Raw genomic sequence first — 14,327 nt, forward strand, 5'->3', positions numbered from 1 at the left:
TAACATCCAATATTTGTAAGGTAAATCAGTACTTTTTCCTTTAAATAATCCTATATATTATACATATTGATATTGTCTTTTCTCTTTTTTCAGCTGAAAAGACCAAAAGGGCCTTTCGGACTCAGTCAGCCCATTATTGTTTGAGGAGAAGTAAACGGAGGAGACGGACAGCTGCAAAGGCAAATATTCGCAATGGTGTGTATGTGTTGGTTTTAACCCTAAATCAAACATTTTATCAAGCATTTGTTGTTTCTTAACTTTTCTCACAAAACCCATAGCCCAATCAGTACAAACATAGTCTGAAAGTCTTAATAATTCACAAGATTTAACAAGTTGTCAAATTCGTATGATACTCGTACATATTTGTATACTCGTACACAATCCTGCAGCTTTTACTCCTAGTGCTGTCATTGGCTACTGCCTCAATTCCTGTACATATTTATCACGATATTTCAGTTGCGCCACTTCTTGGAAAGTTGTCGGATGTCACACACACTGTCAGAAAGTTTATATTAATTGCAAATTGGTCCCCGTCTGTTCATGTTCCAGTGATACATGATGTCTCTCCACACCTCATAACCTACCTCTGTTTGCAAGAGTGGAAAATCTTATCTGACTTGTCACATGACATCAGATACTCGATTATTTTGTCATAATCAGATCAGTTACACTGCTGATAACTGTCCCGTTTGCATGTAAATCATTTTCATATGATTATTGCTTGCTATTAAAGACATACTTTTATTCATAGAAATGCCCACATATCAGTGAACTTATAACATAAAAATGCTTTTAACATTTAATTATGCAACACTCTTTACAGAAAACATATCCTACAGTTATAAACTGACTATTTGCAAGTAATGTATTAAAATTACCTTCATTTCTGTTTTGCAGGATTACTAGTCCTTTTTTTTTTAAAGCTCTACCAATATCAAACTCAAAAGCTCTTTTAAGAGCCAACCATTACAAGAGCTACTAGTGAGTCGCAGCGAATCTTGCCGTGATCAGCCCTTCCCAGGTGAAGTTTCTAGAATATCAGTATTTACTCATCAAATGTTCTCTCCTGAATCATATGGTAAATTAACTTATTTATAACTGTCTTAATTTATGTTTATGTAAGTCCTTTGTTTCGGGCGAGGAAGGAACATCTGGTGCCCAAAGAAGACAGAAAAGTGAGCGAGTCCATTGGTATGTATTGTATTGAAACAATGCTGTAAAATGTAGTACATAATTTGATGTTGACAATTTTACATTGTACAGGTTATCACTTGGTTTTTGACCAAGTGAAGCTCTTGAAACAATTGACAGAAGTATGTTGTCTGGAAAGAAATCAAGCATCACTGGCAAAGGCTCAAAAGAGACCATGCCTTTCTAAAAGATCTTTTAAAATAGGTTGCTGTTGATAGGGGTAAAACAGTTTTTGTTCAGTACTTAGCTTATATTATGTGCTCCAATATTATATATATATTATAATACTTCAATGTGTATAATATATCATGTACTGACTGCTGCTTTGTAAATTTATGTAAGGAACAGGCAACTCTGGCCCTTTTGCGTTCTCCTTTTTGAGGTTGAGAGTCAACCTCGAACCCTAATCGAGCACATCTGAAAATTTTAACCAAAGTCTTCAGGTTTATTTCTAGACAATAGGCAGGAGGGTTTGTGGTCGGAGCTAAATCTGCAGGACAGTGGACGCTGAGGGCCAGAGTAAACCATCACTGTTTTAAATAACGCAGAACATAAGCTGACCCGACTGTCCATTAAACAAATTCATTTGAATGGTTTGTGTTTTTTGTTTTACTTTCAGACCAGGACTGGAGAACGCCTGACAGTGGGATGTTGAGACTTCTTCCTCTGGTGGAGAAAAAGCTACACCACATCAGTGATCGCATCTTCTGTTCTTCTGTTCTTCAACTGAACAAACTGTTTAGACGAGGAAGAAGAACACGAAAGAGACGTACAGGGAAGAGCAAGAAACCAGTTTAGCTGAGATAATGAATCATTATTTTCCAACACAATATCAAATCTGTTTTCTGTATCATAGGTGACTGAATATGATTCTCTGGCACTCGTTTTGTGGCTTCAGCAGTTGTGAATGGATTCATATGATGTTAACGTGTTTTTGAAGACACATTTTTATTTATCTTGAATCTCATTTTTCTTTATGCTACTTTATCAACTTTATGCTTTGTCCTCCAATAAAGTGTTTAATAAAGTATGGTGACTATTGTGTATTGAAAGTGGTGTTTGGTACAGTAAATAGACATTTTTATTTGAGAAATTTTAATTTCTTATTTCTTTAGTTTAATTAACCCTTGTGTGGTGTTCATATTTTTGTTATTCAGCCAGTGTTCGTGTGTCTGGTGGACCCGCTGCATTTTTGGGTTTTTAATTCAACATAATCAAACAATTTATGTTAAAATACTCAACAGATGTTTACTTCATCCCAATGACAAGCAATATAAACAGCCTTTATGGTTAATATTTCCTCTTTAGCTTTGTGAGATCACATTTGAGAATTGCAGCCTTGTGCGGGAACGGCAGGGGTAGAAACAAAACTCACTTTTGCACTCTCACTCTCTCACACTTACAATCTCTCTCACACATACACACGCAACACACACACACTCACACACACAGCAAGCCCTGACAGGAGGAGGACAGAGTAATAGTAAACAGGACCTAAACATTTCCACACTTTTATTAGCCCCGGGTCCAGTGGACCCGAACATCCTTTGTGTAATATAAATGTGTAGGGGGGGTGTACAGTGTGTGGTCATTGAAAATGTGTTCTGATATATGTTCTTCACAGAAAATGAGCCAAGGCCAATGAGTCTGAGGTTGAAAAAATAATTAATCGTATAATTTTTCTTTTGATAAAAAATGAAACCGGGTCCAGCAGACCCGAACACCATACAAGGGTTCATTTAAAAATAACTACATATAATTAATAACTTATAAATAACTACATATAATTAATGACCATGATTCTTTTACTTGGGACATAAAAAATGTAGATCTGGTTAATGATATTTGGGACAACAATGCAACAAAAGTTGCATATACTGTACTTGCATGTATGCCAGTTAGCAGTGAAATAAAAGGAAGCTATGTGAATGAAGTGAATGCACCTGCATGAAGAGGCTGCAGTGGGCTATCTTGCTATAAATACTTAACACTTAATTGAAGATGATCCATGTTGATCATTCTAGTACATTTACAACTGCTTTTCGAATGAAAGCATATATCACTGATGTCAGGCATATAGAGTAAGCAGCAATCAGAGGGGGTGAAAGGGAAATGTTGGCACTGTTTTTTTGTTGTTTTACTGAATGGTGCATTATCCTTGTGTAATAGTAATAGTGTGTGTAGATCTGTGTAGATTATACTGCCCTTCCACCCCCAGGGGCCAAGCAACGGCCCCCAGAAGAGCAAACAAATGCACATTTCAAATGACTGTAACTCAAAGTCCGGTTAATGTATCAAAGAGAAAATCAGCTGGACAACTGCTTATGCTATGTTTAATAAATAATGTTGGCCACAGTTTTCAGACATATATGGAAAGCTGGCATAAAGGTTATTTTTAAAGTGCTCACAGTAAAATATAAAATTTCAGCCTGTCCCTCATATATGTCATAAAGGTTTGCACAATGAACAAATTTAGATATCCAGTTGTCCCATAAATATATTATTTATTTAACATTTATTGTTTTATTACTAAACGTTTTAAACTACATTACCCAGATATCTCTGTCATTCTATCAATGAAACAGGAAGCATGGAGCTGTAGTTCATTGAAATGTGCAGACATGCTTAGGGTTAGGGTTAGGATCTCGGTAAAGGAGTAATTTCTCATAACATAGAGACACTTTATAGTTAGCTTAATGTATAACTAACGTAATAATAACACCAAAACATACTTTGTAACACGAAGCGCCGTTTTATATGGGTTAAACGATAGTCCAATCACAGCGAGCTCTGCGATAAAGTCACAGCCAATAACAACCCAGCTGAACAGATGCGTCACACTTACATGCCCATTTATGGTAAATGATGACAGATCTCTTCTGGTTCCGGCTGCAGGGATAGATACCTTAAATATTTTATATTTAGGCTGTTAAACATGTATTCCTTCTAATTAAAAGACTCCTTTGTGTGGTTACCATCCAAAAACGAGGTCACATGATCAATGACACAAATTTGCTCATTTGATTAGACTGATGCATACATACATTTGAAAGATAAACTTTTTTCTAAGCAATGGCCTACAGCAGGGTAGTTTTGCAGTATTTTAATTAAAGATAATTACATGTACTAAAGTGCTTCTAACATTTACAGTGTATGTATAGTATATTAAAGGTATATCAATTATATTCATATAAATATAACAAAAGCACAATGAATGGACACAATTTTGAAAGCTTATTCCAATATTTAATGTCAAACTGTTTAAAGACAAATGTAGAGCCAAAACTACAGCACAAAAGTATAAAAATCAGTTAATTAAAAATATCCAGATACAGGGGCAATCTATTATAGTGACACACACATTAACATTAAAAAATTGCTATGATGAAGTTATATATTTACAAACCAAGAGATGAGATTCAACTTTGTTATGTGAAAATACATTTGTTTCTTCGCTTTAAAGAAAAAATAGGCAAAAACATAAGCACAACATTTTACATTCTCAACTTTCATTCTATATCCTTGTGATTATTGGTCACTTTTATTGTAACTATGCAATGATTTTGTCCTTTAGCAAAACACCTGATGAGCACTGACCCTTTTTTATAAAGGCATTAGGCAGAAATCAAGTACATTTTATGAAGCTGAAAAGAGAAAACAAAATGCTTTAACAATATGGAAAAAGATAAATCACTATTTTCAATATTGGTTCTGCATATATCAAAGAGATCAGAGGAGGAGTGGGACTCCACATGAAGACTTTCAGAAACTGAGACAGAGCAAAGGGTGCACCTCGCTGGACACATCCTACGCATGCCCAAACAACAACACCCAAACACAGTGATGAAGAGGACACCACCAGGAGGATGCAGGAGACAGGGAAGACCAAGGAAGACATGGAGACAGATGTTTCACGAAGATCTGAAGAATGTCAGTGTCCCATGGGAAGATGTGGAGAACTTGGCCACGGATCGAATACGTTGGAGGACACTTGTTGCCCAATGTGCCCAGCACAGCACTTGATGATGACGTTGTGAGTTTATCCATAAGCGTGGGATATGTTTTCTGTAAAGAGTGTTGCATAATTAAATGTTAAAAGCATTTTTATGTTATAAATTCACTGATATGTGGGCATTTCTATGAATAAAAGTATGTCTTTAATAGCAAGCAATAATCATATGAAAATGATTTACATGCAAACGGGACAGTTATCAGCAGTGTAACTGATCTGATTATGACAAAATAATCGAGTATCTGATGTCGAGGTAGGTTATGAGGTGTGGAGAGACATCATGTATCACTGGAACATTAACAGACGGGGACCAATTTGCAATTAATATAAACTTTCTGACAGTGTGTGTGACATCCGACAACTTTACAAGAAGTGGCGCAACTGAAATATCGTGATAAATATGTACAGGAATTGAGGCAGTAGCCAATGACAGCACTAGGAGTAAAAGCTGCAGGATTGTGTACGAGTATACAAATATGTACGAGTATCATACGAATTTGACAACTTGTTAAATCTTGTGAATTATTAAGACTTTCAGACTATGTTTGTACTGATTGGGCTATGGGTTTTGTGAGAAAAGTTAAGAAACAACAAATGCTTGATCAAATGTTTGATTTAGGGTTAAAACCAACACATACACACCATTGTGAATATTTGCCTTTGCAGCTGTCCGTCTCCTCCGTTTACTTCTCCTCAAACAATAATGGGCTGACTGAGTCCGAAAGGCCCTTTTGGTCTTTTCAGCTGAAAAAAGAGAAAAGAAAATATCATTATGTATAATATATAGGATTATTTAAAGGAAAAAGTACTGATTTACCTTACAAATATTGGATGTTACATTGTAAAGCATTAAAAGCATGGCAAGTGTTGTGGTTAATATGCATTTACAACAAATATCACTTTAAAACTATCAATACTGAGGTAAAAGCATGGTCAGTTTTGTGATTACTGTCCTTTGCTACACCAATCACAGTAAAACTAAGGTTGCTGAGGTTTAAAGCGTGGTAAGTTTTGTGGTTACTTACAACACCTATCACAGTAAAACTAGGGTTACTGTGATAAAGCATGGTAAGTGTTGTGGTTGCTGTGCATTTACAATAAGTCGCACATTAAATCTACCAATAGTGTGGTAAAAGCATGGTAAGTTTTGTGATTACTGTCTTTTTACTACACTTATCACAGTAAAACTAATGTTACTGTGGTAAAAGCATGGTAAGTGTTGTTTTTACTGTGCTTCTACTACAAATACAGCTTTGGAACTAATTGTACTATTTTTAATCTGATATGAATATCTAGGCCTATAGCACGTCACGTGACAGGCAGTGTTTAATCACCCTATTTTGAATTAGAAAGCAATGAAACGCAAAGTCTCCGTGGAGATGGCAGATATAATGGCAGATTAATATCGACAAACAGAAAAGACAGTATATACACATTATTAAGACAGCGTATGGCATTTAGGTATTTACTACTTACCAACATCTGACACACGTGACCTAATGCCAAATATCGCGATGTATTCGGAACGAGACTTCTTCAGCGCGATTTCCTGATAAAATATAATTTTAAAAATATCAATAAACAGCAAAGCAATCCAGCTTCCCTGGCAATAAGACCGAAATAATAACATAAAAAAATACATAAACCATGATAAGATATAAGATCTCGTGAATGATTAAACAACTTCTCTGCTGCAGCCGACAGGCAGAAAGTGCTGTGATCACGAAAGACGCTTCCCATTGACAATACATTAGTTTAAAAAACGTGCTGGTATTGTACGAAAATAGCGAAATAAACGTGGCACGAATCAATAGATTAAATTACGTGACCATATCACGAACTGACTTGAGACTGGGTTGTGACTTGCGTTGGAGTTATCCGTGGTCTCACCACAGACTCAATCCGTGCTCCAATCACAGATTTTAGTTCTGACTAGCCAAGCAAGCAATAGGTGTGTAAAACGCCATCAAACTGGATTTTATGATGACAAGACAAGACAAAATGTCAACTAAATTACATGCCATTGCAACACAGTCGACATAAAGCTTTTAAGTGTCTAAACAAGTGAGCAACATTACAACATCCAGTGATCAGGTCAGGTTGTTGAGGTCCGTGGTGCCATCACGGGACTTGAGTTTGACTAACAGAATCAAACTGAATTTTTATGATGGCAGGACAGTGCAATGGCTACAATAACAGAGAGGTTAACGTCTTTATGGTATTTGGTGTTGTAAAATAAATAAATACTTAAAATATTGTGTTTCCAAATGAGAAAGCACGTCCATTGAGTGAGATCTGTTCTTTGTCATTGAAACGAATATCCGTGTGTGGACCACGGAAGATGAGTGTCATTGACTTGCGTTGGAGTTATCCGTGGTCTCACCACAGACTCACTCCGTGCTCCTATCACAGATTTTAGTTCTGACTAGCCAAGCGAGCAATAGGTGTAAAACGCCATCAAGCTGGATTTTATGATGACAGGACGAGACAAAATGTCAAGTTAATTACATGCCATTGCAACACAGTTGACCTAAAGCTTATAAGTTCCTAAACAAGCCAGAAAGATTACAACGTCCATGAGCGAGGGGCGGGCAGGTTGTTGCGGTCCGTGGTGCATCGGGACTTTGGTTAGGCTAACTGAAATTTTATGATGACAGGACAATGCAATAGCTACAATAACAGACAGGTTAACGTCATTATGGTATTTGATGTCGGAAAAGAAACAAATACTTCAAATGTGGCGTTTCCAAATGAGAAAGCACGTCCGTTGAGTGAGTTCTGTATTCCGTCATTGAAACGGGTATCCGTGAGTGGACCACGGAAGGTCAGTGTCATTGACTTGCGTTGGAGTTATATCCGTGGCCGCATCACGGAATTTGGGGCGATTCCGTGATGGCTCCACGGATTTTGAGTTAAGGGCCCGTGGACATTTCACGGAATCCTGTGAGACCAGGTTGGAATAACCATGATTAGAGAGTTGTTTGCATAAAATATCCCGCAAACATTCACACGTTTGCCCTGAGACACAGGCTACAATTTATCTCCATAAATACTATTTTCTCAGTTCTGCACACATTTCACTTACCTATATCAACTTGCTCCTATCAATATAGTCACCACATATTTTATATTTTCACCCTGTTCTCTTTGCATTAATTATCTTTTTCGATAAAAGCTAGGACTGTAAAGATATTCTTAATAAATGGTTGCAATTCATTTACATTTGTTAACTGTAGTTAATGCAAACAGTGTTTAATATAGCTAAGTAAAAATAAGTGTCACATTGTGTTCTGTTTAACATTTTCATGCACCTTCAGTTTGTTGTCATTTGTTACATGTCTTTGTTCAGATTCCTGTCACTTAGCTGTCTCCTTGGTTACCGTCATTATTAGTTCAGCTGTGTCAGCTGTGTTCCTTTTAATTATCCTCATTTGTGTCTGCTTTATAAGTTCATCCCTCTCATTCAGTTGTTTGGTCTTAATGTTATTTGGTATGTGTTGCCCTGCCTGTCTGTGAAGTATTTGTATTTTCCTCATTAAACGTTGTTTTAGCCAGAGCCTGGCGAAGAGAGGACAGTGCCCACAATCATGCTGGAGCCGAAGCATCACAAAGAGTCTGACCAGGGGTGTGAGCCGGCAACACTGTCCATCGCCGTGGGAGTCTTGGTGGAGTTTGAGGGGATGGAAGCGAGCCCCGCCTACCCTCCCGCCCGCGAGTGATTCTATGGACATTTTTCAAGGGAGTGGAGAAATGGATCTCCTTTATCCCATAAACTTACCTGTAGGTCAATCACCCTCAGTCATGTTAACCCTGCCCAGCCTCCCTCTCCAACCACCTGTCCTGACTGGTTTTGCCCTTCCTCAGTCCTCAACCATTGTTACCACCCTGTCGTCATTGTCTCCTGTTGGTCCATCTGTGTCACCTCCTCTCACTGGTGGGGTTCCACCTTGGACCTGCCTGGAGCCCATCTCTCCTGGGCGGTATGAGCCTGTGGCTCCGCCTCCAGCCTTGGAGAGCTCAGATCCACCTAGACCCGTCGTCCTGGCTCCTGCTCTCCTTCCTCCCTCGACTCCAGCGTGGACATTCAGCTGTTTGACCTCACCAGGCTCCCTCGGACCGTCGGCTCCGCCTGGGTCAGTCCTCGCCACGCCTTCGCTGCTGACTTGTGGGCCGTCCTCTGCTCTCTGGCCCTTCACCCCTTAGGCTCTGGCAAGCTCCGCCTTCCCTCAGTCGTCATGAATTACCACACAGAGGATGCACAGAGTCTTTTCTTTCATCTCTGAAAGACCACCATCTTTCTCTTTAATTTAAAGAAAACAATTATATTTAGCCAAGTTTAATATATAAGTTTCTCGATACAGTAAATGTGAACGTCGCTAAGACCGGAAGAGTATGAGCGGAAGTAAACATGCACATACTAGGTCACATCGTGTGCACCTAGTAACTGGCTGCATTTGCTGAAATCACGTGACTTGCTGAGTTTGATTCAAACTCTGAACCACTTCAAAATGAAATATTCATATATTTAAAAAATTAAAGGATTAGTTCACTCCAGAATTAAAATTTCCTGATCATTTACTCACCCCCATGTCATCCAAGATATTCATGTCTTTCTTTCTTCAGTCGAAAAGAAATTAATAAACTATATGGAAAAAACACCATTCTTTCCATACAGTGGACTTCAACAGGGATTAACGGGTTGAAGGGCCAAATTGCAGTTTCAGTGCAGCTTCAAAGGGCTCTACACAATCACAGCCAAGGCATAAAGGTTTTATCTAGCGAAAATGATCAGTCATTTTCGAAAAAAAAACAAAAAAACATTTATATACTTTTTAACCACAAATGCTTATCTTGCACTAGCTCTGCGGTGAACTTCATGCATTACGTAGTCACGTTGGAACTGTCACACGTGACATAGGCGAAAGTACCGACCAAGTGTTTACAAAGCGAATGAGCAAAGACAAAGTCAAACACCCTTTAAAAAACAGGTAAAACAACGACTTTGGACGATTTTGAAGTTTGGAAAACCGTCTCCACACTTTTAAAGACTGGGTCAGTATAAAGGTCACTTGACTTGACAGTACCAGCAGAGGATACAGTAATGTCCCATGCTAACCAGCCACACCTCGACCCCCTGGCATAACTTATTGGATTGGTCAAAACATTTTTATCAATACCTTATTGACAAATTTTTTGTTAAGACTACCACAAGTGAAGATATTTTTGCAGAAAATGGGAATAAAAGTAACCGATTTATTTCTGAGATGACTGAAATCTCAGAAATTTCGGAGGTGTTCAAGTCATCGCTGCCCAAGCTTGGCTTTAACCTTCCCTGTAGAGCCATCAAACTATATGTTTTAAACAGTTTTCTAGTATGCACGTCCAAATATAGCGATCTATACAGGCTTTGCATTTTTATGTACAACATGACAAAATATTACATTATTTCTACATTATGTTCTGTATTACGGCCCTTGCATACCATATTAACTTCAGTAACTTAAGAAAAATAGTCAATTGAGAAACAACATTGCTCACTTCATCTTAAACATAGCCTATCTAAAAGAAAACTTTTTCATGTCCAAACATTAAATATCCCCCTTTCCCACTGTAACACTGAGTTATTAAAACACCTCTGGGAGAGCACTCTGCATGCTTTAATATAAACACTTTCAAAGCTGGAAAGTAGAGAGAAGAGTCAATGAAAAAAAAAATGGATGGAAAGATAACATCTATAAAAGAACTCCGATCCACCGCCTCCCGAAAACAAAGAGAGAGTCAGTAACCATAGCCAGGGTGAAAGGGTCCGGTGGGATACACGTGGTGAGAATGGCAGTAAATGCAACACAAGATTTCTGCGGTGGAAGCCCAGCAGAGTTAAAGGATGAAACAGACTGGCAAGATTCACAGTGGTGGCCCAGACAAGCGCGTCCTCTCTGAAGGAACCCAACAAAGGTCTTCAAGTCATCGCTGCCCAAGCTTGGCTTTAACTTCCCTGTAGAGCCATCAATAATTTTGAACAAAAGACCTCTCTTGAGGTATTGTAAAAGCATCCCAGATTTTAAATGCTGTTAAGGATGACTGAATATGGCATGTTTCAATGAGTTATAGGTATTCTTTCCTACTGCTGCGTTCTCTGCAACTGATTGTGAGTGAGTTTCTGACTGCTTACCAGGTTGCTTGTTTGATGAACTGGGTCAAATGGTGCAGTATTCTCATTCTATAGTATTAACACTGTATGATGAAGAACACATTTGACCTTATTGCTTTCAAAGCTGAGGAGCGATGTATGAAGAAAGTTTGCCTTAAAAGATGTATTGGGAGACCTTGACTATAATCTTTGCAAACATCAGGTTTTATTCTGAAATAAGCCACTTAGACAACCACTAGAGTTTGGTTTGATTTAATGTTGCAGTTCCTATTGGCAGGAGTCACGTTTCCTGCTACATAGATTTAGGCGACATCTTTTATACGACTTCTTTAGGTGGTTTTAAAAGCAATTCCAGTAGATCATACATGCCAGAAAAAGAATAATTCTTGCAATTGTATGCTGTTGAATTCAGTTCAAATCATAACTTTTTATGAGCACTTATCTGAATCCCACAAAAATTCATAATTTCTAATGGCAGTCACATTTGTATCAACCGAGGAAATGTCTTCTCCATCTCAGACAAACACTTTAATTTAACTATCAATTATCCTGAATTCGGCTTGGGACATTTGGACACTCCACATGGAGTTGGGCTTGAATGTGCAGTCTCAACAAAAACGAGGCTGTGTGGGGTTAAAAATTAAGCCCAAAGGAAATGGCAGTGTTGGCAGTGTTGGCCGATCAAAGTAAAGCTGTCACTGGAGACGTAATGAAAATAAATAATTGACTCCCTCAACGAATGTGTGTGTTGGAGGGAAGCAGGGTTAGAGCTGGATTAAGGGGGCTAGGAGTTGGTGTGGGGCAAAACACAAGAGAATCCTTTTTTTCCCAGCAGTTTGGTGCTAGTGTGACGTATTATAGAAGGCTATAGCATGCAGGAATGTGCAACAGAGCCTTGTGGTCAATGCAGCTCTAGGCACTCGATGTAGTAGCCATATTTAGATTCATGAAATGTAAAATATGAACCTGAAGAAATTTAAAGGAATAGTTTAAATTTAACCCAAAAATGAAAATTAGCCCATGATTTACTCAACCTCAAGTCATCCTAGCTGTATATGGCATTCTTCTTTCAGACTTATACAATTGGAGTAATATTAAAACATGTCCTGGCTCTTCCAAGCTTTATAATGGCAGTGAATGGCTGTTTCTGTTTTGAAGTGCATAAAAGTGCATCTATCCATCATAAACGTGCTCCACACGGCTCCGGGGGGTTAATGAAGGCCTTCTGAAGCAAAGCGATGCGTTTATAAAGTTTTAAATATGGATATTTTTCTTACACAAAGTAAAATAACAAGCTTCCGGCCAAACGATCATATGGATTCCACTTAAGTCTAAGCACAACTCATGCGAGTAATGTGACATACTGCTGCACTACGCTACTTTTGACTTCATAAGTTGCGTAAGTTGCGCTTTAGGCGCAAGTAGACTGCGTATGGCCATTTGGCCGGAAGCTAGAATTTTACTTTGTAACGTGGTAAATATGAATATTTTTCTTATTACAGTTTTTCTCAAATGCTAAAACACATTTCACAAACGTTTCCTCCATGCAGGCCCGTCGCGACAAGGCAGGCAAACCAAGCAATTGCTTGGGGCCCCGAGCTGGCATGGGGCCCCAAGACAACGACTGGTTAAGAATAAAATGCAACGACAAACTGTGTGAGCGCCCCTTTGATAGTCAATGCAGTAAAGTGCAATGACACTGTTATCGGGATCCCCCTCAAGGGGGCCCCCCTCAGTAGTCGCTGACAGCAGCCAGCCAATCACGTGATCTCTGTTGCCGGCAAAATACAAAAACTCCTCGGCAGTCATCATGAAGCGGAATTATGCTTCAGGAAGCCAGAAAATAATGAAGAGAAAGGAAGAGGAGGATAAGAAAAAACAAGATAGTGGTAAGTAGGGGTGTAACGATACACGTATTCGTATTGAACCGTTCGGTACGAGGCTTTCGGTTCGGTGTTCGGTACGCATTTTCAAACCGAACGAACCGTTGGATCATTTTTCCTGCCGACCAAAATTTCGTTATTTCAAATGTAGGCGCGTTGCGCGTGGCAAGCGCGCTCATAATGTAGAGACGCCGGCGCAACCACAACATTGCCCAACATCAAATGGCAAACGTAATGTAAGTGGAATGAAACTGAGCTACTCGTTATTATTGTGTGGTTGACGGACCGTTGTTTATCAGTTTGGACCAGTGCAGTGCGAGCCGATCGTGATCATGCGACACTGTTACTACACAGCGCTAATAAGAGATCCAGTAAAGAAAGCATTTGAATTCTCCACGGAAGTAATAACTATGAAGGACTAAAAATGACAGAACGAAAAATAAATAAATAAATAAATAAAAGTAGAAATAAATAAATAAATGCAGAAATAATAGTAAAAATAAATACATTTTGGTAATATAAATGGCTATTTCTGTATTTTTACATGTATTTATTTATGCATTTCTATATGTATTTATTTATGTATTTATACATTTATTTATATATTTATGTATTTATATATTTATTTATTTATATATTTATATATGTATTTATTTATACATTTATTTATTCCTACATTTATTTATTTCTGTATTTCCACATTTCTACATTTATTTATTTCTGTATTTCCACATTTCTACATTTATTTTTCCCTGCGCATGTATGCTAATTGACCAATGGCTAACCACGCCCCCTCCACTCACTCAGTCAACATTCGGTAACAGGCGCTTTGGCAGCTGTCACAGTCTGAGACATTTCACAGGAGGCAATTGATGATTTTTTGGAGACAGAAAGATTATATATCATCTCGATGTCACCAAAAGGGCCTTAAATATGCATTGGAGGGTTATATTAATAATTTTATTGTTGAGAAGGCCGATAAGCTTCAGCTCCAGAACAAAGATTTACAGTTCACAGTGTAAACGTCATAGTTTGGTGCTATTTCGCTTCAAACGCGCGTCCTATTCGCTTTGGATTCAAAATGTTCAAG

The sequence above is a fragment of the Scardinius erythrophthalmus genome (assembly GCF_964197995.2).
Source record: "Scardinius erythrophthalmus genome assembly, chromosome: 25".
Classification (NCBI taxonomy): Eukaryota; Metazoa; Chordata; class Actinopteri; order Cypriniformes; family Leuciscidae; genus Scardinius; species Scardinius erythrophthalmus.